This window comes from Camelus bactrianus, chromosome 35, assembly GCF_048773025.1.
Source record: "Camelus bactrianus isolate YW-2024 breed Bactrian camel chromosome 35, ASM4877302v1, whole genome shotgun sequence".
NCBI classification, from domain to species: domain Eukaryota; kingdom Metazoa; phylum Chordata; class Mammalia; order Artiodactyla; family Camelidae; genus Camelus; species Camelus bactrianus.
Window position 1 is genome coordinate 12,073,725 of NC_133573.1, and position 24,673 is coordinate 12,098,397.

Sequence of the window (24,673 nt, forward strand, 5' to 3'; positions counted from 1 at the left end):
GCTGGGCTCTGTGCTTCCTCATTGCCTGGGACCCCGGCTCCTGCCTGTCTCCCCCTGAGCACCGCGCTCTGAGGCTGCTTCCTGGGACTCTGACTCCCTGGTGCTGGAATAAAAGCAGGGGAGCAAAGGCCGGAGCTGCTGCAGGTCCTCAGGGCACCGTCTCAAACGGGTCTGAAAAAGCGAACTGCAGGTGGGAGAGGCAGGAGGCACGGCCCTCACTCGCTCCTCCTGACTCTCACAGGGGTCAGAGTGAAGTGACGGTATCCAGACCTTAGTGGCTACAGTCAAGATTTCAACACAGGGCATATTTAAAATATATATATTTCTCTTTCTAATCATGCCGTTAACTAAATATTTTAAGGAACTTTATGGTCATTCATATAAACATAAAAATCCCACTCACGTTAATATGTAGTTCTTTGGAATTTTTTCCCATCATATTGAGTAGTTGAGTAAATGTTGGTGATTTTATAATCCTAGAGAAAGGTCTATATTTATCCTGATTCTCTTATTTAAAATATCCTTATGAAATTCAAATATCTAATTTTTACATTGAAAATGCGGCATAAACCAAGAAAAATGAAAGCACCATAAATACGGCAGTACAGACAGTGACGAAGGAAAACACAGTAATTGTGAAGTGGGGTGATGCCATTGAGATGTGGGCCCAGGCTCTGGAAAGACTAGGTCCTGCTGCTGGCTTTGTGCCCCACCTTGAAAGCGGTGAGCCGCCCTCGACAGGCTCTGGGGAGTGAGTCACTCGGCTTGGTTGCCCTCTTAGCGAGAGTTCAGCCTGGCCACACAGAGAGTGGCGGATGGAGGGGACTGAGATCCAGAGCTGATGGCACTGGGGTCGGGGGCCCTGAGGATAAGAGACTCAGGTGGACACCTGAGAGGTGGCTGTTTGGAGTTTCCTCCTCTCTCCTATTTGCTGGCCCAGGCGGGAGGCACTCTGGAGCTGGAGCCATGCACAGGTTTAAACATGTAATGGATACCACATGAGTACTGGGTTTTTAAACTGCATTTTCTTTCCTGCTTCATGCTTTGATCCATGTGTTTGATCTTTTCAAGTATGGCGGAAGGTAGTAGGTGTTACTATCAATATTTTATCTCCGAGAAAGATGAAACCCAAGAAGTTAGCTGACGTGTGGGCTCCCACCCAGTGTTCAGTCAGGGAGAGATCCCTGGTCTGCCTGCTGCTTCTCCCCTGGACAGGTGGGTTCTTTCTTTTCTCTGCAGAAAAGAAAACTTGTCCCAGAGATGACTAACGCACCTCCAGCAGCTGAGAGGGCCATCAGGGGTGCTCCCTGAGCCTTATAAAGCCATTGGCATAGGAGAGAAGTGTTCTGAAGGTTCCTGACAGCCATGAAATTCCAAACATGGAAATGATTGCTTTGTTATATAAAGCATTCATTCCAGCATTGAATAATAAACTCCTGACACCAAGAATGGAAACCATCCACGCTAGGCTGTCTGTTTGCTCTGTGCTGAGCCAGCTGTGGAGGTGGCTCTGGGGCACATACCCCACTCCTGGGCACTCCAGCTCTGCGGATTTCCCATTCTGACCAGACACCCACAGGGCTCTGTGCAGTTTCCTGTGGGGTCCTAGTTTGCCAGAATGAGGCCAGGAAGGAAAAACAGAGGAGCTGCATTGTCTCCTCCCCTTTTACATTTCCCGGGCCTGTTTTTCCTTCACTTTTCTAAGACTCGGGGTTTGCCTGGAAGCTCTGGACTACAGTATAAGTAAGAGAAGAATTCTTCCTTGGGGGAGGGGGTTGGTGGAGGTCTCCATCTCAGTGAGATTCATCGGTGTCTGGGGGTTTCACTTGACTTGCATTTTCAGCCTAAATTTATGACTTGTCTGTAAATTTCTTTCTTTGTTATAGAACACATGAGAACTTTAATTTCTACCGTTGAAATTCTAAGTCTTAAGGAACTTCTTTGTCCGAGGATAATGATATGAATAACATCTTGATAAAGGAGAAAATGTTTCAAAAGACCACTTATATTTTCCTCTCATTGAGGTTACAAACCATCTTGCATTTTACTTTTCTGTCATACATTCTTATTCCTAAAATTAAAAGAGAGCTAAGTGAATATCTTGAGTATTGAAGCATGGAAGGTATGCTCTTCGGACTTTTGTGTGGGGAATTCTTGAACAGGGAGTCCTGTGGTCGTTGTCCTTCAACATCAGCAACATCTGCTGCTTTTCAAGGAGCGGAATTGTGTGGATGCAGCATGGGGGAAGCGATCCACATGTCTCCTTGGCATGTTCTTCTGGCTTCCAGGTTGAAAGAATACTGATTAACCTGCTGTAAACCATGGAGCAGTCTTTGCAGATGGATGGGTTTTAGTAAAACCTTTCTTAGAAATGTGAGATGTGGAGGAGGGTTCCTCTCCTTGGTTTACAAAGTTTCACCCTGAAGACTGCTCTTTCCAGACCCAGAGTGAGGAACAGGGGGAGGCGCAGCTGGCCGATCCTTTAGCCTGAACGGACATGAAACAAAGGAGAAACACTGTGTTTCCATGGCGATAGCATGGCAGCCAACCTCAGACAGAAACCAAGGAGGCGCCCTGGGTGGATAGAGTTGTGTCTGAAGCCAGCCAGGCAGCTTCCGTCTTCCATCCCTCTTCCTTCCGTCTATCAGTCATTGTCCTTTCAGTTTACGTCTTCTTTCTACATGTGTCTAATCTGTCTGTCTTCACTGCTGTGTTTTCCCCAAGTCCTCACTGGTTGCTTCAGAACATAAGACCCCTACTTGTACCACTTCACGATGAGTTTGCTGTAATCTGCTGGGCCTCTGTCGACAAGACGCTAAGGTAGCCCCAGTGTTGGAGTGACCGGAGAAGGAGAAGCAGCAAGGGCACCACGGTAGCCCCAATGCTCCAGCCCCTAAGGAACCGGGATGCTCTGGGTAACACACAAGCACTTTAGTGATGGAACCAACATTGGCTTCCCCTCTGCCCTTTCTCCACGTGGCCCCTGAACAGTTAAATGACCACCAGGTGGGGGCGCTGGTTAGGAAAGCAGCTCCTGCCCAGTGACTTCCTTGAAGTCCCTCCGTATGGTCCTTTACTCCTTTGTGACTAACTCCCTCAGCACACAGTCCTGGTCTGTAAAACAGAGGGGTCACTTGGTTCTGAAGTACACTGACTCACGAAGGTGTCACACCTGTCTTTGAAGATAAGCCACTCATACATGTTACAGAAATAAACTGGAAGCAGCTGTCTGAGGCCTCACAAGGAAACCACCACCAAGACTTGTGCAGAATTCCGTGTGGCCTAAGCTCAGGGCAGGGAGGTTAGTAAGATGGGACAGGGTCTGGGGGGCTGAAAGCAGGCAGTGGGCTGCAAGGGTGTCCCTGGGGAGAGCATGCTGAGAAGGACACCCAGGTGGTGAGAAGCTGACTGTGTGATGGAGGCTGGAGTGTAGACTCCAGGTGTGGCTTCCACGGTAACAGACTGGGACTTGGACAGAGATTGTTTCCTTCGGGGCCCTGGGTGAGAAACGTAATTACTGTTTGTGCCTCAGTTTCCTACCAAAGTAGCAGTTTTTATAAGAATTAAAAGAGATGATTTAGGACACGTAGGATGGGGCCTGGGAGTAAATGCTTCTGGATTTGCAGGGCGTACAGTGTGTGTGGTGCTTACGAGGTACACGGCTGTGTGTCTGCTGGTAAAACTGTATTTGCAGAAATAGCCCACAGGCTGGATGTGCAGTTTGCCAGCCCCCGATTCAGTTGGAGTTTGGGAGGCACAGAAGTTACTCAGTAGCATCTCCCCTCTTCTGGGTTTCGAGAGAGGATGGCAAGCCTGGATTTCCAAGTGGCATCCGGAGGTTCTCCGGGGTGACTGCTCAGTGGCAGAGTTGGCAGTGGAGCTGCACTGAGCACCTGTGTCGCCCGTGTGGGGTGCTGGATCCGCCCACACCAGCCCCTCCTGAGTCCCGGGGTCAGGAACTGGAGCAGACACCCCACGAGGCTCACGGTGACACTATCCCTTTAAGAGGAGCCATGGTTTCAGGGGGAAAGTGCCTGTTTCCCTTTAAGTCCAGGTCTTAACTGGAGCATTCCAAAGTAAGACCAAATTCTAAGTGAGAGTGAGGAGTGAGTATCCTTTGAGGTTAGCTTCAAGGGAACTGCCCCCCCCACCCCGACCTTAGTTTAATGCTCATCTGAGGAATTTTTAAAACTTGACTGAATTTTAGTCTTTTAATTTTCGTACCAGCTTATTTAAGCAGGTGATTCTCAGCCTTTACTCTGTGTTTCCTATAGATTCTTTCTTCTTGTTGTAGGCATTTCTTTTCCACTTAGAGAAGACCCTTCAACATTTCTTCTAGGGTAGGCTGGGTGCTGATGAAGTCTTTTAGTTTCTGCTTGTCTGCGAAGTTCTTTGTCCTTCAGTTCTGGGTGATGACTTGGCTGGGCAGCATATCCTAGGCTGCAGGTTTTTCCCTCTCAGCACTTTGAATATATCGAGCCGCTTGCTTCTGGCCGCAAAGTTCCTGCAGGAAAACCAGCTGACGGCCTTGTGAGGGTTCCCTGGAACTGACTGTTTTTCTCTTGCTGCCTTTACAATTCTCTGTCTGTAACTTTTGACATTTTAATTATGGTGTGTCTTGGGGTGGGTGTCTCGGGGTTCATCCTGTTTAGGACCCTCTGTGCTTCCTGTACCTGGATATCTTTCTTTCTTGACAGCGGCAAGTTTTCAGCCATAATTTCATCAAATGCATATTTAACCCCTTCTCTCTTCTTCTGGGGCCCCTGGAGTGTGAGTGTTAGTACAGCTGATGTTGTCCAGGGATCTCCTACACTGTTCTCATTTTAAAATTTTTTCTTTTTACTCTTCTTACTGCATGATTTCCATTGTTCTGTCTTGCAGATTGCTGATGTGTTCTTCTGTATCATCTGGTCTGCTTTGCATTCCTTCTAGTGTGTTTTTCATTTCAGTTATCATATTCTTCAGTTCTGAGTGGTTTTTGTCTTTTTTTTTTTCCTTTAATTTTCTAGTTCCTTGTTAAAATTCTCACTGTGTTCATCTATTTTTTTCCCAAGTTCAGTTAGTATTTTATTTTTACTATTAATGCTTTGAATTCTTTATCTGGTAAGTTGTTAATTTTTGTTTTATTATTTATTGTGAGCCCAGGTCATGTCTTCCCCCAGGGTGTGCTGGCAGTGGTCATCTTGGTAGGAGGAGGGGCTGAGCCAGGTGGGAGCTGGGCCCCCTACTGCTCAGTGGCCATCACAGGGTCGGGTCCCAAGTTGCAGGATCAGAAGCCCTGAGGGCTGGGTCAAGCCTGCTCTGTTCCCTTTAAGTGTATGTTCTTCCCCCTCCTGACACCAGGATCCCCTCCCAGAGTTGTCTGTGCAGGGCCACTGATGTGCGGGCCCTCCCACTGTGAAGATGATGGGCTGAAGCAGCTTGGCTCTGGCTGGGTGTGAGCCAGAGTGGCTGGGAGCAGGCGCACCCCTCAGGAGGGTTCATCCCTTCACTGTGTCTGACCCCAGGACCAGGGTGCCCAGGCTGTGGCTCGATTCACTCACTCCCCAGGAAGGAGCTCTGCCCAGGCTCTCCCATTTTTTCCTGAGTCTCCTCCTCGGGGTACAGGCCCCAACCTCCCCACTTCTCTTCCTTTTCTGCCGGATTCTCTGTGGGTCTTCACACCAACCTCAGTCAGGCAGGACTCTTTCTGCCAGTTTCCAGTCATTTTTCAGTGAGAATTGTTCCACGTGCAGAGGTATTTTTGATTTGCTCATGGGATGCAGTGCCATCATGGTCTCCTTAGAAGCTGAGCTGAGCTTCTGGTGAAGCACAGCTGGAAGGGCTGGTTCACCAGGGCTGGGACTCGGTGCAAGGTTGTGCAGAGCAGCCATAGGGCCAGTGGGAAAGGGGCAGGCACTGGAGGGAAATACCCGATAAACAGTGGGTCCCTACCCTGTGCTTATGGATCACATTCCCACCAGCGCACCCTCATGCACGCATTCCTTTCCCTGTTGCTTGCTTTCATTTTGGTCTGGGCGTCCTCAGCTGCAGGAAGCAAACTGGTTTTGAATTTCTAAATTGCTGAGCAGCAATACAATTAACACAAAAACTAGTTTTCTCCATGGTTTATTATCTTGAAAGAGTGGTCAGCCTGTTTAGTGCCCAAAACGCTCAACAGTTGATGGCAGAGGCGTTTTCATGTGTCCGTGTTGTCTATGGCTGCAGGGGCATGCACTCTTCATGCCTTTTAAGACTGTTGAGACTGTACAGTGAGCCATGAGCTGGTCAAGTCGGGTGCCCTGTGGTTTGATCAGACATTGTCACTAGGAGTATTGTCACTAGGAAAAGATTTACCAACTTGTGTAAGACTCATAAAACTTTCCACTTGTTTGCTATGTTTTTATTAAAGCTTGAGTTTTTAGCACTTTAAAGAATGATGATTTGATCAGAATATTAGGGGGAAAATTAACAGACTATGAAAAATTCAAGGACGCAAATCAGCATTTGGGATGTGTTCAAGTTTGTAATTGGGAAAGGCTGTTGCACATTGTAGAGGTGGTTTGTCCTGGGAACTTGGCATTCAGGAAAAAATGTCAGCCTAGCTATGGCATTTGAATCTCTAGCTTTAGCAAATTAATTCCTGTTTTAATGATAAATACCTTTCTCATATTTGGATTCCATAGGCCCTATGTTCTCTTGCTTTTGTTTTATCTATTGTTTCATTCAATGTTAGTCATTTACTTTCAAAAATACCATAACAGTATATAGTCCTTGGGACTGACACACCTACTAGGGAAAATGCTAATCAGTGGCGGTTTGGGCCCGCTCTTACTCGGGTAGATGCCTACAAAAATCTGTTGTTGGTTAAGTTAATGAGAGCTGTGTGGATTGGGGAGGTTTCCTGCCCTGCAGATGTGAGTGAGATTGCAAGAATCTAATTTTGGACCCCATCAGAGCTGAAACCCTGAGAGGAAGGGCTGGGACGAGTGTGTGCCTAGCAGAGGATTTTATGTAACTTAAATGAGTATGTGTTTGTGGGCAGAGGAAAAGTCAAGGTGAAGTCTTCTTAAATTATAATCATAAGGAAACAGAAGACACATAGATGTGACTGTTTCTTCTTAGTTGAGTGATCAGCTCTACCCTTGGAACCATTCTGAACTTTCCTTTCCTTTCCTTCTCTTACAGGTGACATCACACAAAAAGTATATGAAAAGAAGAGATCGAAGTTGATTGGTGCCTATCTGCCCCAGCCTCCAAGTACGTAAACCTTGATGAGCAGCATGAAGCGTCAGCTTTGAAAGTTAACTGCCACACGCAAGAGAACAGCTGAGCACAGGTACTTCCGCGGTCCCTGGTCTGCATGCAGATCATGATGTTGAGGTGGCACGAGCCACATCCAGCTCCCTCCTGTGATTGCAGGGTGTTCTGTGAATGGAGAAGAAACATAGAGGTTTTCTATAAATGTGCCTAATAAATTTAATAGATGTTACATCTGTAGGGGGCAGTAATATGTTTGATTACTTTGAAATGCTATAATCATAAAAAATATGAGCATTTATGATTTAAACATGACTTTTGGCTTAGTGAGCTAAAATGATTGATAATGGCTTAATCAGTCCAAGGTTTTTGTTGATGTCATTGGTGGGGGCAGTTCTAGAAAACAGTGTAACATCCTGCCTGGGATTATGAAATCGTAAAGGTTGGTTGTGTTTTGAAATGTGATTGTCCACGTTATGATTTCTACCCAAGTACACATTCTGTTAAATTCCAGTGTTTTCACATGTGCAGGTTTGTAGACTCTCTGCACTCAACTGGGTTCTGTACATTTTAGGGGAAGGAAGAGGATACGGGCTGCAGCTGTCACACCTGTGTTCTGGGGGAAGCTTAGTGCAGTCTGAGGGCGACCTTGAGAATTTTCTGGGTTAAGAAAGGCTCAGAGCTAACACAGGCCTTCCAGGAGGAGGGAGGACAGTGGCAGAAAGGGACTCTGCAGTGATCACTTTGGGGCACAGTTAAAGCCCCATTGCGAGGCTCTGCTGGGTGAGGTTTAGGTCTGCACACGCCTGCACAGTGCAGGCCGTGCCCTCCAGGCTGTGCCCCTCCAGTGCTGTACCAGCACAGATGGCGCGTCCTCGCAGGTGCTCACGTTCCAGGGCACTGAACTTGGATATTGAGTTTCTGCTGTTGTGTAGCTTTGTTTGACTTCGTGTGATTTCTTTCTCTCCTTTGTACTTGAGAAAGTTAACATGGAGATGGGCCCGTTGTGCGGGCTGCCTGCTGACGGCCTGAGTTTCCTGCTCTCTGGTTTACAAGAGGAAGAAGCCACGCTGTCTGAGTGAACGAAAAGTCAGTGTGTTGGCCGGCTGACCCTGTGTGGGAGGCTTCAGAGCACATGCAGGCAGACGTTCAGAGATGTTCTCCCGCCTCCCTTCTCGACCTCGAGCAGGACTGCTGTGGGGACGGCCGTCTGCACAGCCCATCGTCGTGCATTCCCATCTGCAGGTGGCCCCCCTGGTCTCAGAGGAAGGCTGGCAGGGAGACAGTAGGCGCTCATGTTGCTGGATTTTAATTTCTGGGCCTTAGCAAACAAAGGTGAAACAGAAGCAGCTCTGTGTGCTTCCGGAAGATGGGCCTGGAGCCACTGCAGGGCTGAGGACGCAGTTGATCCACGTCGGCTGGGTGCTGACGGTGGCCCTGTGTGGCATGGTCCCTTTGGTGTTCTGTGTGCTGTTCTGCATGGGGTCGGCGGCTCTGCTTGGCACTGTAACAAATTTAAAAAAGACTAAAGTTTGAATTAATTAGTTTTTTTTCAACTTGTTACAGCAGCGAATGGAGCTGCCGTGGTCCAGTGTAGATGGCAGCACAGTGAAGGAGCCCCGAGAAGAATGCTGCAGGCAGGCAACATCGGGGTGTGTGACATCCAGGACGCCGCGGTCAGAGAGCGGGTGGCCAGCACTGCAGGAAACTGGCCACTGTTTTACTTTCGCTTCAGTGAATGCACTTAACTGAGATGAGAGAGAGACCCCAAGACAGGCACACGTTTGAAATGGACTGTCCAGCTAACACAATTCTAAATAGCGTTGTAGGGCTTAGCCTTGGTGGCACCCAGAAGATCCTATTTCTGAGCCCCTGTTCTCCATTTGAGCTCATGTGACTTACTGAGGCCACAGTGCTCCTTGGTCACAGAGCTTGTCACAGACCCTGGATCATGATTGTCCCACTGACTCAGGGCCCATTTCTGAGTGTTTTCTATTAAAATATAATACTCCGTTTTTACTACCCTCTTTTCACTGTTGGAGCACCACTTACAAAACACTTAACAAAAAGGAATACATAACAAATTATACAGTTTTTCTTAAAAACTGCTGGTCTTCCACTAACCTTTGTCTCATAGCCAGAGACCTAGGTGAAGGATGAACTCTAATGACTCCTGGCCTCTGTGATATGCTTCAGAGAGAAAGGTCTGCACCTTCGTCATGTTCCTAGGGGCATTCTCCAAAGGGCAGTTGTGGCCTTTTGAAATACAAACATTGAACCAGTTAATCAAAGAGTATTCTTTGAGGTCATGATCCTACTAAGAGGTCAGAATTATTTGGGAGCAGTATTTTGAATATAAGATGCCCAAAAAGATGCGTTCAATGCAACTTCTAGTACAGTAATGAAATAAGCATGTAGAAGCTTCAGGATTTTGCCTCACATAAGAGACACTGCTTGAGAATCATGCACAGGTGGTGGGTAAGCTCTGGTGTTACTGTCAGCCCCCAGGATCTTAGACTAGGGCCCTGGGCCTGGTCTCTCAGCCGTGGCTCTGTTCCCCTCCCTGGGCCAGCTTGCTGACAGATGTGATGCGTGTCCTTGTGGGTAGGACGGAGGGCGGACAGGCAGGCAGTGGGGCTGGGCCTTAGCTCTGGGTCCCCGTCACCATTCTGTGAGCCTCACGCACCTGTTGAAGTGTGAGGCCAAGAGGGCTGCTTATGCTCTGTGGGCCTCGAGGGCCGCTCCATCCCCATGGGAAGGAGAAGGCCGGTTCAACTGTGATTTGGGGATGCGGAGACCACATGCCCAGGCGGTTCTGCAGTTCTTATTACTGATCTTTATTTCTGAGGAGTTGCCTGGGTGAACAGTCACTCGTTACGTAAAACTGCCCCTGGGAAGCAGTAAGGAGGGCCCATGGCTCTAAATCAGAGAGAGATCTTTCTGGATTAGCTCGGTCTTAGAAATGATTCTTTTGGTGTAGGATCTTCCTGAGAAACTTCTTGATTCCTTTTCAGTCACCTTATTCTGCCATAAATTTTTCTAAAGGGGGTTTGTGTTTTGATGAACTTCTTTTTTCATATTTTTATTTAGAGGAAATACTATGATTTCTCTAAAACAGTATTTTAAAAATATTTCAAAGGAACTTTTGGGATTTCTTTGGGACACACGATTATGAATTAGGACGCCTGGTACAGCCTTCGGCAAAAGCTCAGCCCTGAGTTGGAGATGCCAAGCATTACCCATCCTCAGGAAGGCTGTGGGGAAGCCGGCTGTTTCCTGGCCTTCCTCTCTGTGCAGGGGTGGGTGGCTGGGGAACCCAGTCAAAGATACGCTGTCTTAGGGAGCGCAGCGTCGAGTGCTCACCTAAGTCTGGATGAGGAAGAGTGCCAGAGCTGGACAGAACAATGAAGGTGATGTATTCAGTGAAGGAGGGGGTCAGAAAGAATACATTGAAAGTCCTCTGCAAAGAGAAAATACTCTTCGGGAGAACTGCATTCTTTGGTGCTGGTTCTCTTGCAGTGTTTTGGCTATAAATTCTTGTACTGATCTCTTAACCTGACAACACTTGTAAAAGTAGAAGATAAAACCCACTCAGTAGCAGTATCTTAAGGGTTATCTTAATGAATGATTTTAGCCTCTGTAATTGAGTCTTCAGTGCTTTCATGACAAGGCTGTGGTGAGGTGAGGTAGTAAAATTTCAGCCTTACCATAAATAGCAAAACTTTCCTTGACCAAGTATAGTCCCTTTTTCTGATGTTGTGTATGTTGGCTAGGCATTGCTTTCCACGTGGCTGGCATCAGACGCTGCTGAATGGGGCGGAGTTATGTAGATCCAGTCTTCTCCAAGTCCAGCTCGGCTCTCCCCCAGCAGCAGGCGGCTTCTGCTCAATTAAAAGGATTTACAGTGATGGAGTCATTGTGAAAATCTTGGTGAATTTGGCTATGGTGACCAGAGGGCAGTCTTTGTTTCCTTCCTACTCTCTGGGAATTGGCTGTGGGATCCAGGGTAACAGCCTCCTCAGAGAAGGAGCCTCTTCTGGTTAGGGCGAGTCTGTTGTCCCCATTTGCTCTGGCTGGAGATGGCAGATGGCCTCTCCGGGAGCGTAGACTTGTCTGCATCAGAGGGGCCTCACACGCAGCAGCCTGGCCTCTCTTCGGCTCCTCCAGCCTTTATCCGATGTTCACGCTGTCTGCACACAAGGCATTCTGCATGTGCTTGCCCCTCCGCCTGTACCCATGGATTGGCTAAAGCTCAGTGAAAGTGTCACTTCCATAGGGATTCCTTCCCTGACCCCTGAGGTTAGGACAGGCCCTCCTGTCCTGGTCTTATGGCATCCTACTTCTGAAATGCACAGCTGTAGATGTATGGACCTGTGGAATAGTCGATATCTCTGCCCTACCCTGACCTGCAGTCAGAGCCCCAGTGTCCTTTCCACAGCAAGTGACAACTCCCAGACATTAACTGAAGGATGAACTGGGAATGGTCTGCACATACAGACCAGCAGCTGGAGTGTAGGCCACCTATGCCAGTGCCTATTGTGGGAGGCCATCTGGCAGCTCTCCTGAGTTACCTGCCCACCCACATCCTCCCACAGGCCCCATGTGTGCAGACGCCAGTGTGTCCATCCAGGTGCCATGTTCACTCTGAGAGAGCGGGGTATCTTTCCTAGAGCTGGTCCAGCCAAGGACAAATGCAGAGGGGCTGCGTAGTGCTCAGGTCTGCCTTGCGCATTCAGGCAAACAGACCTTTTACTGCCTCAGGCATCTTCTATCTGTGATCACAACTTTTTTTTTTTTTAATTTAAAAAAAAATTGTACAATTTTTGAAGATTACTTTCCATTTACAGTTATTACAAAATATTGGCTGTATATTCCCTGTGTTGTACAATGTGTTGTACAATGTGATCAGTTTTGTTTTGATTTCTGATTTTGGTAAAATGCAGTGGTAACATGTAAGTGCTGATCATTTTTCCATATCTGAAAAGTTAAAGGATAATGTAATTTTGGACCTAAGCATATTCCAGTCAGTTGAGATTTATTTTATTACTAATTTGGGAGTTCAGCTTGAAAACCCTGGTATTTATTGCTGTAAATGAAGAAATACTGTTCTGATGTAGTTCTGTTCCTGGGAATGACCCGCATGGAGAGAGCTGTATCTGCAACCCAGGTGCAGACTCTCCTGTTTGAGGGTTATTGGGGAGTTGGTAGAGTATAGCTTGTGAAATTTGCACTTTTGGTCTCATACAAGATGAACTGTTTTATATTTAAGGACATAAACCTGAGTCCAAGGCCATTGTGTTCTATATTCCTCAGAAAATGAAGCTTGCCGGCACTGCTGTGGTTTGTTGCCTCTGGTTCTGCATATTAAACACTGCTTCTCTGGTGCCAGGGGCACGGTTTGGTTTGTGTTTGTATCCTGCCCTGGAGTTTTGATCTCCCAGAGTGCAGCCTCCCTTCCCTGGGCACAAAAGTGTGATGCCCATCCTGACTGGGGTGGTAGGGACACAGAGCTGGTCCCAGGGGACTTCCTCAAGTCAGGAGTCATGCCGTGCCATCTGTTCATGATGGGTGGGCTGTGAGGTGCAGGGTTAAATGCCAGAAGAAGAGAAATACAAGTATTTAAATCAGGGTGCCCTGTGACTGCATGAATTCTTTCCAGACTGAGTTGCTATGGGAAATGCACTTCCATCAGCCAAAGCTGCCCTAGGTCAGCCATGGTCATGATCTTGGTACACAATTTGCTGCTCTCAGGTGTCTAAGAAGTCGTTTTAATTTTGTCAGTCACAGCTCCTGGCTTGATGCATGAGTTTCTTATTCCTTTTAGTGGCCTTGAACCAATCAGGTGTCCCTCCCCATACACCAGTAGTTAACTGGGAACAGCTGAGCTGTTCCTGGAGCAGGCAGAACTGGGCATGGGATCGCTGAGCATCCACCTGGACAGTGGGAGTGGTGTCTGCTTGGGACCGGCTCATACAGGTTTTTGTGGGAAGTGTATGAGAAAAATGCAAAAATTTGAAGCCTCAATCCTACATGTACTCCCATTGCCTGCAAACTTACGTTGCCTGATGAACAAAGCCCGGTGGCTGGGATGTCCACACCCACACCCCAGAGATGCGGGACCTGAGGCTCAGAGGCTGAGTGATTTGTCCAGCTCCACAATCAGTAAGAATAATACCAGAATTTGGACCAAGATCTTTTGGTTTTAACTGTTATGTACATTTTTATTCAAGGTATCTTTTACATATCCTTTATGATTTCTTTTTAAAAATATGTTGAAAACCAAGGTTTTTCAGTGTATTTCTCTTACTGTCTGAATTGAGATATTCTTACTTTTTCTAGAATATTTAACGTTCTGAGTATCCATGTTTTCTACACTGCAGGTCTCCTGACTTGTAGCACACCATTGTGTCAGAGTGATAGACCAGCCCCTGTGGATCTTATTCTTAGGTTAACATAGGAGGATTATTGTGATTTCTAGTGTCTGGTTTACCACAGCGTTAATGAAATGACTGTGTTACTTAATAATCTGAAATTGATGGATTGTGTAGGTGCCAGAAACATCTTGTTAGGAATTTTCTTTGGGGAACCTTTCTTTTTTTATTGAAGTATAGTTGATTTACAAGTATTATGTTAGTTTGGGGGACCCTTTCTGAAGCGTGTTGGAAGTAATTACTTGAAGTTCTAATAAAAATGGCTTATTTCTCTGCTTTCTCCCCCTTGAGCTTAAACAAAGTTTTCACATCTGGAGGGGAAAGGCATTTGGAGGAGTGAATAGTGATGGGATAGGGCCAAGACCTGGGAATAGTGACTGTGTCTGCCTGAAACGTGGGGGCACAGGTGGAAGGGGGCTGGAGGAGAAGGTGGGTGTGATGGAGGGAGGCTGAGGACCAGGCGAAGGAGCCAGGGCTTTGTTCTGTGGTCCACAGGATGCAGACGTGAGTCAGTCAGAGCCCTGCTCAGCCTGAAGAGAACCTGAACTTCGGGAGTTGTGATGGCCCTGGTGGTGGGGAGGGGCCTGGGCAGGCTGAGCACAAAGCCTGGTGGCTCCTCTAACCTTGAGGACAAAGTGTTGGGTGGGGAAGAGAGGAGTCACGGGGATGAAGGTGTCCCGAGGCGTGGAGAGCTGGGTACCCCTTGCAGAAGTGTGGAGTCCCTGGAGGGTGTGCCCGGTGGCAGGATGAGGTATTTTACTCTCTGCTATAGTCGCCTTTTATTTCCTCTTTTCCTTGTACATGTCTCCGGTCTCCTTCCCCTGGTGAAGAGTTCTATTTACAGTCCCATTGCAGTTCTAGCAGAAACAAAAAGTCACCAAGAGTGTTGTGTATAAATGGACATGTTACAGCCCTCTGTACGAGCCTTGAAATTTTCACTTACTGTCTCAGCAGTACCTCCTGAACCCCTCCTATGAGCCTGTTGGCCCAAGGCAGACAACCAGTCTTTGCCTTACCTGGGCTTTTCACATGCTGTTTCCTAAGCAGGGATTGACGCACACACCTTCCTGTTAAAGACCTCAGCAGCTTGCAGCTGATCTGAGTTTGTTCCCAGACAGCAGCCTGAAATTGTCCCAGTTTCTATCTCTGCTTATAAGATTGCTGTTGAAGAGTAGTTTCGTGATGAGATCACAGAAAGACCTCCTCATGGATTCAGAGTACCAGCTGGATTTTGTCCATGTGAAGAAGAACCTGGGACATGTGCTGCATCTTCCCAGATTGCACCTTGGCTGTCAGCCTTCCCCACCAGACCAACATGAACGCACAGCACTGTCACCAAAGCAACATCTACAGGAACAGGGAGCCCTGCGAGCAACATCTTCCATTAAAGTGTGGGAGGAGTCTTTCCAAAGGAGCACCGGCCAGCAAACCTTGCCGAAACCAGGGTCCTGCCACGGTCAGGACGCTCTCCCTCCCAGCCTCCACACCATCCTGTCCCCCCACACCACCTTCCTGCATCCCCTACACCGGGACCACCACCCTGGGACCTGGGAGGGCTGAAGCACTCCCAGACCACTCTGCTGGTTTCAACTTGTAGCCAACTAAGCTACATCTTGAGATGCACAAGCTTAAGTATGGACCACAAATTAATCTGCTTTAATTGCTACTGCTGTTGGACTGTTCAAACCAAAGTCCAAAAACAAAACTCAAAACGAAGCAACTAACAAGGCAGAAAGAAAACTACCTCCAGGAAAGGCTTTCAGTTTCTGTCTTTACAACACAAAGTTTATTGCAGCCAAGTCAAAGCATGCATCATTTAAAAATGTTGTGGAGGTAAACAAGCCAGCAAAAATGTCAACAAAAATCTTCTGGGAGGAGGGTAGAGCTCAGGGGTAGAGTGCTTACTTGGGGTGCCCGAGGTCCTGGGTTCAATCCCCAGCACTGTCATTAAAAATATATGTATATATTTTTAAATCTTCTGTACATCTTTACAATTTACTGAAATCTATTAAAGCCAAAAACAGTGTTATAAAGACACTAAATGGGCAGTTTTAGGAGAGAACAAAAATGCTCATTTCAGTTCAAGTTACATAAGCTGCTAAAAAAATAATCTAAGGAAAGTTGACAGATGTTCACAGTGTAAGAACATTTTTTTAAAGCAGATAAACCTGGAATTTATAAGGGGCAAGTTCAGAAAGAGAAAGAGAAACAGTAATTTGAATAACCAATTGGTCTTTCTGTTTTTGTTTTTTTTTTTAATTTCTTAATAATCATGCTTTTCTGCTAAGGTATCTCTTTTAAAAAGTGTTTACAAACTTATCCCTAACCATCACCACACCCATCTCTGGTGACCTCCCATCTACTTTGTTTCTGAATTTGCCTATTCCAGATATTTAGGGGAAGTACAATCTCTGTCCTCTTCTGACTGGATCATTTCACTTAGCATTGCCTTCAAGATTCTTCCACATTGTAGCCTGTGTCAGAATGTCCTTCCTCTCCAAGGCTGAATGACGCCGCACTGTGTGCAGACGCCACATTTTGTTTATCCATTCATTCCTCAATGGACACGTGGGTGGCTTCCACCTTTTGGCTGTTGTGAATAATGCCATGAATGTGAGTGTACAAATATCTGTTTAAGTCTCTGTTTTTAATTCTTTGGGGTATATGCCCAAAAGATCATATGGTAATTCCACATTTAATTTTTTGAGGAACTGCACCATTTTACATTCCTGCCAGCAATGTACAAAGATCCCAGTCTCTCCACATTCTCCCCAACCTGCCAGTTTCTGTTTCCTGAGTATCGCCGTCCCAGCTGGGGTGACATGGCTCCTCACTGTGGGTCTGACTTGCACTCCCATGAATGACCCATGATGCTGAGCACCCTGACATGTGCTTATTGGCCACCTGTATGTTTTCTCTGGAGGGATCTCTGATCAAGTCCTTTGCCCATTTAAAATACAATTGGCTTTCATTGTATCACTGAGGAATCTTAAGGCATCTGTTGAAAACAAAGATTCAGAGGTGTAAAAGCCACCCACAGCGGGCAGTCCACCGTTAGAGCTGGTGCTGTCATGCCGCACTGGTCTTCCCTTTGAGTCATTATTTGAAGTTGTGTAGGCTGTACACACCGGGAATGCTCATTATTCTGCTCTCTTCTGAAGGGACGTCAGAGTAAGTCAAAGAAGATATTGCCACGTCACTTCAACAACTCTGTGCTGCTGAGCATCCACTGCACGGGCTCACCGAGTCTGTTGAGGCATCTCAGCACACTCACATGCCATGGGTACGGCAGAGCAACAGAAGCCCATTTACACCGCTGTCTCCTCTTAAAGGAGAGTGCTTCTTCAAGGGAGGAGCAAGTAATGGGCTTAGAGCAAACAGACACCTGCAAGCTGAAGGCTTTCTAAGGTTCTGCCCACGTTCCTGCCACCACCCTGGGGATCCCAGCTGAGCAAGTGAAGATCACAAGCAAGAACTTCAAAAAGCAGGTTCTTAGACTACATCTGTATGTACAAGTAACTGACATGCTCTTTGGATACATTAGAATAAATACCATGTTTTCCCTTCATACAAATGTCCCTTCAGGAAGGAATGAGCCTGTGATGTGAGGTGGGGGCTTGAGGCCTGGCCAGCAGGCCCCCACCCACCCAACACGTGGCCCTCACTCCCTCGCTCAGAAGCTCTGCGTGGGGCTGGCTCCTGGTCGCACCCTGTCCAATCCTCTGCTCCTTTTCACCTCAACAGGTATGACCCCGACAAACCTCTCCCGCCAACCCCACCTCACAAGGACCTTTCTGGTTCACAAATGGAAACACTGGCTTTCCAGGGGTGCTACACTCCCCGTCTGGAGCACTATGAACAATGCAGTCCTTTCAGTGAATGAAAGGGATTTACTGGCAGACATGTTCTAACTTGGATTCTAAAGACGGGTTCCACAAAACTTAAATCCAAGAAGCATGTTTAAAAGCTTCCCATTTCTAATATTAAAAGGATAAGGCAGGATGTGGAATCACACACAAACTACGACCACAGCTGTGAAGCAGGGAGTGCACAGGAGCAAACACACAAGGAGGCTAACAGGGGTGGGGCAGGCACAGGACACAGGCATCCCTCCCCCCGCCTGCCAGTTCTCATGACACTTGCTTCCACAGAATATCACACACACACTCACACATACTTCTGTCCTGGAAAACCTCAATCATACATTTGCTTTAGATTCTTCTACTGGAGTTTAATATATCAAAACATCAGACGACCAACCACCAGTGTGTGGGGATAAAACGTAAGTGTTATTCTAGGAAGGATGCTGGATAATCAGGTGGAAACTCTGTCAGTGGGGATGTGGGGATTTTTTTGGATTTTACTTAATCCTTCTGAGTAATAAAATTTGATAATCTGAAAACAGGGACGCCTGTATTTAAAGAACGAAGTGAAACTCTAGAAGAGAGTAAGAACTGGGTCTAAATGGAGTTCAGATGCACTTCAAAGAGCTCTGAGGACGCACTGACTGCTCAGTAAGCAGGAGAAGGGACTATCACGCCCCAGACTTCCACATTTCCTGAGAAATCCTGCTGATGTGAAAGTTTGGTTAGGCACGTAATATACAAAACTGCACATTCCAATGGAGCCCCATGGAAAGGCATAAAAATTATTTGTACAGTCAATACATAAAAATCAGTAAGATCCTACTCCAATAATTATAACTCTCAAAAATCTGTCAACTTTTCTCTAAGATTTGTCCTTGGGAAATTAATTTAGGCCTTTAAAGATCACTTATTTAAGAGAGCAAATAATATTACAACAAATACATCTACGTTTCAAAATACTGACACTCTGGTCAAACAACTGCTTACTGCAAGTAACACACTATCAAACACACTTGCATACACGTTCAGTCTAGCCCTCGCAGCTTGTGAAAACAAACTTTCATCCGCAAGTCCTTGTGTTCCACACCGAGGGGCTTTAAAATCAGAGTTGCCATCTAATTGAGAAAGCCAGCTGAACACCACCACGCTGCTCTCAACTTTCCAAGAACGTATCTCGGGCCCTGAAGACAAACCGACATCCCTCAGCCCCAACAGTGCACCCAGGGCTGCCCCTCATGCAGAGGTCCTGCGGGCCATGTCGGGACACATCTTTTTCCAGGGGCCATGAGAGCTAAGAGGGACCCAGCACTCTCCCTTCAGTCACTAAGACCCCTGCCTCAAGAACACTGGCACAAGCAGTGGTGTCCCCATGAGGACGGCTCCTCGGAGGCTGTGCTCTGCTTTGCTCCACAGGGGCAGCCTGGCCCTCTGCCCTTGGCAGCACGGTCCTCAGGAATCAGTCTGCACACCACATCTGCATGACCCTGAGTTAGAGCAAACTGCAATCAGAAGCCTAAAGGCAGCATTAAGCAGGAAGAAATAAAAATAATGGAAAATTTACCTCTGCGGAATGGTTATTAAAAGAACATTCTGAGTCAAAAATGGGATCGTAACACCAGGTAACAGCCCAAGATCTAACAAACCTGAGCATCACACGACATATAAATCATAATTATCCACCAGGAAACATGCCTTTTACCGCTGGAGAGTGTTGGGGCACGGTTTTCTGTTAGCACCAAGTGTTACTCAACCCGTTCACGAATCAGGGTTAACAATAACACCTGAATTGCATTTCCCTGCATGACTTTTGTTGCAGTGCCAATTTACAGAGCTACTCTGTCATCCAGGACTTTTACAGTTTCAGGCTGGGACCAAATCCAGTTAATGACATTGGAGCCCCGTATCTCAGGGAATCAACAGTGCTAAGAGTCTTCTTCATTATGACTACCTATCACTTCCATATTATTCCCAGCATTTTACTTTGTAAATACTATCATAAGGAGGTGCAAAACAAAGAAAGTGAAATACAAATCACCAACTACCAGCTTTCTCAAGAATATACATCAGGATAAATGACGTCCTTGATCAGACCGTTAGCACATGAAAGGGCGGGGTCCACAGCGTGGAGCTCACGGCTGGAGAACAGAAGCACACCAGTGAAAATCAGACACAGTTTCACCTCCTTCCTCATGCTCCTAAGGAGGATGGAAGTCAACATTAAAAAAATCATTAAATCCTGATAATTGAGGACAAACAGAAAATCTGATTCATCAGTTTTCTACTTGCCCGTTTTTGGCTTAATCCAACAGAAGTTGACTAGTTGTTTCCTATATTAACCAATATTGATCTCTTGGCAACGAACATTCCCCCACTTAACAGAAGGCTGTACACAGTGAAGAGTATCTCCTGTGACTTTCTGGAACCTGAGCTATCCTAATTTAGCTCTTAACTTCAAAAGCAGTAAAATAATTTAAAGAGCGCTTTGGAAACGCTTTCTCCAGGCTGTGGCCTGCCTTTCTGTTCTCTCAACGGGGTCTTGCGCAGAAATGTGTCATTTTAGCGACTTCCGGCCTGCCAGCTCCTTCTTCCGTGGGCCATGCCTTTGGTGTAGTGTCTAAAAGGGCACTGCTGAGCCCAAGCTCGCTGAGACCTCTCCTAGGTGACCTTCCAGGAGCTGCATAGCTTCATGCTTCACATTCAGGTCTATGGTCCATTCTGAGTTGACATTTGTGAAGGCTGTAACATCTGCGTCTAGATTCATTTTTTTGCATGTGGATGTTCAGTTGTTCCAGCAACGCGTGTTGACAAGATCATCTTTGTTCGACTGTACTGCCTTTGAGCTTCTATAAAGACCAGTTGACTATTCACACATGGGTCTATTTCTGGGCTCTCTGCACTGTTCTGAGGAATAAAGTCTAGATGGAAAAAGAGAAATAAAACACGGTTGACCAGGAGACAGAGAAAAAAAGACATTTTGATAACTAACATAAATTTGCACATTTGTAACAATTCAGTGATTTCAGAGTGTTAGCCTGATAAAACATACAAAAACAGGTACTACCACAGCTTGGGCACCCTGAGCAAGGCAGTCGTACGACTCATGATGGCACGTCACCCTGAGGGTCACGTGGGTCAGCCCCCTGAACTGGCAGGCTCGTGTTGGCACCAGGCACTCCAGCTACTCCAAGGAAAGGTGTTTTCTTTTTAAAAGTTCTTTTACTTAGATGTAATCTGCGTAACATAAACCTGCCTGTTTTCAGTAGAGAACTGAAAGAACTTGGTCCCCACAGCCACTGCAATGCAGCTGTGAAACACTCCATCCCCCTAAGGTGCGCCTCGATTCCCTGCAGTCAGCCCCGCGTTCAGCTCTGGCCAGTCAGCCGGCCTGCTCTCCATCTCTACGGATCTGCCTTTTCTGAACATTTCCCTCAACGGCACCATGCGATTCAATCATATACGTGCTTCAAGTGGCACAGTGCTTCTGAAGTCCATCCATGCTGTAGCTGAATCCCACTGTGTGGGTATGACAAACCCCTTCACCAGCTGGTGGATATTTGGATTGTTTCCTTTTTTTTTTTTTTTTTTTTAAATGAAGGCTGTTATTAAAATTTCAAGCCTCTAGCCTTTACGGACATACGTTTTCCCTTCTCTTTGGTAGATACCCAGGAGAGGAACTTTTTGGCCATGTGGTAGATTTGTTTAATTTTTAAGGACATGCTAAATTGTGGTTTCACTATTTTATATTCCCATGACAATGTGTGAGAATTGCAGTTTCTGCACACCCCTGGGTACCATGCTTTACAGTGTAGTCTTGAAAGCGTGGAATTTGAGTCCTCTGACTTCATTATTTTTCGTCTTTTTGGTTACAGCCTTAAGTGGGCGTGAAGTGGTATCTCACTGGTTTTAATCTGCCTTTCCTAGTAAGCGTTAAGCATCTTTTCAAGTAATTATTGGCTATTTGTATTTTTGATGAAATATCTCCTGACGGATTCCCCACAGACAGCTTCTGGGAATGGGTGCAGACTGCATCTCTGCTGGCTTCAGCAGCTCCACAGAGAACGTGGAGACCACAGCCAGCATTCCCTGGCACCCTGGGAGCAGGGCTGAGGGGAGGCCCCGTTGCAAGCAGCCCCTCCTGCAGGCGGTGGCCCTCCCCAGACACTAGCATTCCTCCACAAGTGGTATGGAAAAGGGTGTGTGGTGTGTTTATCACTGTAAAGACCCGCAAGAGGAAACTCATCTGCAGAGGCAGCAGAGCACAAGCCCGAGTCCACAGTAAGGGTCCAAGCAGATGGCCACTTCCCTAGAGGGGTAGAGCTCACACTGCAGCTTAATGGAATGGCAGAAGGCACAGGTGGCTGCGTGTGACATCTGCAAGACAGCAAGGCCGCATTAGTGCACAGACACCCACCCAGGGACACCTGGAACAGAACAGGCCACATCAAGTGCACAGGACCTGGCGTCCAATGCCCACAGGTGACTCCAGAACAGAGGGCAGCTGTGGCCAAGCTTTGGCTCTGTTAGCAGAGAGTGGGCTGCTGACGTTCTCATTAGTCTTCTCACTTTCAACCAGCAAACCACAAGCAAACCTTCCGGGTCCCCTGGCACCTAGAAATTCTAGGAAGCGAAGTGAGGATGTCTTGCACTTGAGTGGCAGGTCCTGCTGCAATGCCCCCTGCACCCCATGAAGTCGGGGGTGCACGAGCATTTGCATCCCTCTCCGCAGCCCACCGGCACTGCACCCGCTGTGCCACAGGGGCGCCAGCAGAGCACACTGCATGTCCAACTCCCGTCTCAAGGATCAGGAAACAAGGCTCAAAAGGTAAAGGTCTGCTGCAGACCACACACGCCTGTGCACTGAGATGTGCTGGCCATCTGATGGCAGCAAGACCCAACCTCACTCCCTCTCCATGAAGCCACAGGAAAGAGCGTCTCCAATCCCAAGAACCAGTCCTACTACAGTGAGTATGTGATGGGAATTCTGTTAAAGTACTGTAAAATGGAGCCAATGAAACCAACTTTCTCACAGAGGCTTTCTAGTCAGTAGGATCCGGGGAGAGGAGGAGAGTAAAGGCAGCACAAGTTCACGGTCCTGAACATGCTCCCGGCCAGTGCGGCATGCGCGCCCCCCAGGGCTGGGCTGCGGAAGGGACCAGGGTGGAGCAGCACAGAGTCCCGGGAAGTCCAGCCACAGGCATGGGAGAGCGCTCACCAGCCACTGCAGGGAAAGAGAAGAGAGACCCAGAGCTGTGGGGAGACTTGCATCCTTGCCTGTCGGGTCGCTGTGCGAAGCCTTGCCCAGAAGACGGCTTCATCATAGATATTTTACTGAGTTCATACAAGGAAATGTAAAATTACTCTACAATCTAACACGTGAGCAGTTCTTTTTAGTTTGCTTTCAAAGCCACAACACTTGTTTAAAGAAGAAATGAGGCTAGGTTTATCAAACATTCCTCCAACCTCCTGCCTGCAGCATCAGGAGGAGTCAGTAAGATCCCAACTGCCAAAACGACCCACATTCTCAGATCAGCATCTGAAACAGACTTTCAGTGAACCCTGCTCGGTGCAGGTGCCACTCACAGCTTGAGAAATGAGCTCCAGCTCAGCTCAGCAGGCACTAACATGCTTCCAGAGCACTTGTGTGCGTCGGGCACTGGGTCAGTGACTGGGATGTGGAAAGGAGAACATGGCCTCTGCCCTCAGGAGCTTGCCATCTAGTGGGAAGTTGGGAGACCTGACAATGGCAGGGCCAGCGAGCACCAGGACAGAGACAACAGAGGGCCATCTTCACCCCCCAGGGGTGGGGCTCAGAGGTGTCTGGGCTCTCAGGGGCAAGGATTTCAATGTAGTGACCAGAAAGCTAACAGGTTAAGAAAAAAGCAACTAGGAAAGGTGAATGTGGATCACTGAGCTCATTCCAGTCTTGGACCTACCACAAACTCAGAGCCCAAGCTGGAATGCCTTTCCAGAATCTTTTAGTAAGAGAAACCCCTACAACCTTGTACTTGGATAAAGAATTAGTTTTCCAAAAGCCCAAAACAACAAACTCTAACACTGTGCTCTGAAGGAGACACTGAGAGCAGATACATCCCTGAGAGCAGGTGGAGGAGTCAGGGCTGAGGCCAGGGTATTTATTTTAAGGATGTGTCTGTGATGCTTTCAACAGGTTTCCCTGCCAGCACAGTCCTGCTTTGGCTGGCATGGAGTGCCCACGCCTGGGGCACACATCAGCTCACACTAGCTGCCGTGAGCAGGAGCGTGCTCCAGAAGCAGACTTGGGGAAGCACTAGGACATCCTGCAGGCATGCTTGTAAATCGATTATCTGACAAGGGAGTAATGCCCATAATACATGGGGAATTTCTAAAACTCAACAAGAAAACAATGCATTCAAAATGGCAAAGGACTTGAATAGAAATTTCTCAAAGAAAAGATACAAATGGCAAGTAATCACATGAAAGGATGCTCAGCATCACCAATCTTCAGTGAAATGCAAATCAAAACCACAATGTGATGCTATTTCACATCCATTAAAATGACTACTACTAAAAAAAACAATCAAAAATAAAAGTGTTGACAAGGATGTGGAGAAATTGCAACTGTGCACTGTTGGTGAGGCAGTAAAATGGGACAGCTACAGTGAGAAACAGTATGGCAATTCCCCCCACCAAATTAAAAATATAATTACCATATGACCCAACAACTCCATTTCTGGGAATCTATGTAAACGAACTGTTGGCAAGGTCTCGAAGAGACGTCTGTGCACCCATGTTCACAGCAGCATCACTCACAACAGCTAAAATGTGAAAGCAACTCAAACGTCCATTGATGGATGAACGGATAAGCAAAATGTGGTCAATATGTACCATGAAATAGGAACTCAAGCCTTAAAAAGGAATTCTGATATATACTTCAATGTGGATGAACCTTGAAGATACCACACTCAGTGAAGTAAACCAGATGTGAGAAGACATGTACGAGTCCACATATGTATGGTGCCCAGAACAATCAAAAACAGAGACAAAAAACAGAGCGGATGTCACTGAGGGAGAGTCAGTGTTTAGTGGGAAAGAGATTCAGCTTCATAAGATGAAATGACTTGTGGGAATGAGTGGTGGTGACAGCAGTGCAGAATTCTG

The 24,673-nt window shown here is 47.0% G+C and overlaps 1 long non-coding RNA gene across 2 annotated transcripts; it reads left to right on the forward strand.

Moving 5' to 3' along the window:
* The first annotated feature begins 1,499 nt into the window (after window positions 1–1,499).
* On the forward strand, window positions 1,500–21,062 carry LOC123617943 (uncharacterized). 2 transcript variants are annotated; one of them, XR_006726271.2, is made up of 3 exons: window positions 1,500–1,743; window positions 7,168–7,318; window positions 16,832–21,062. It is a non-coding gene; the product is annotated as an uncharacterized LOC123617943 (long non-coding RNA). The 2 variants fall into 2 exon arrangements; XR_006726270.2 differs by lacking the exon at window positions 16,832–21,062 and adding an exon at window positions 8,806–9,258.
* Window positions 21,063–24,673: the final 3,611 nt, after the last annotated feature.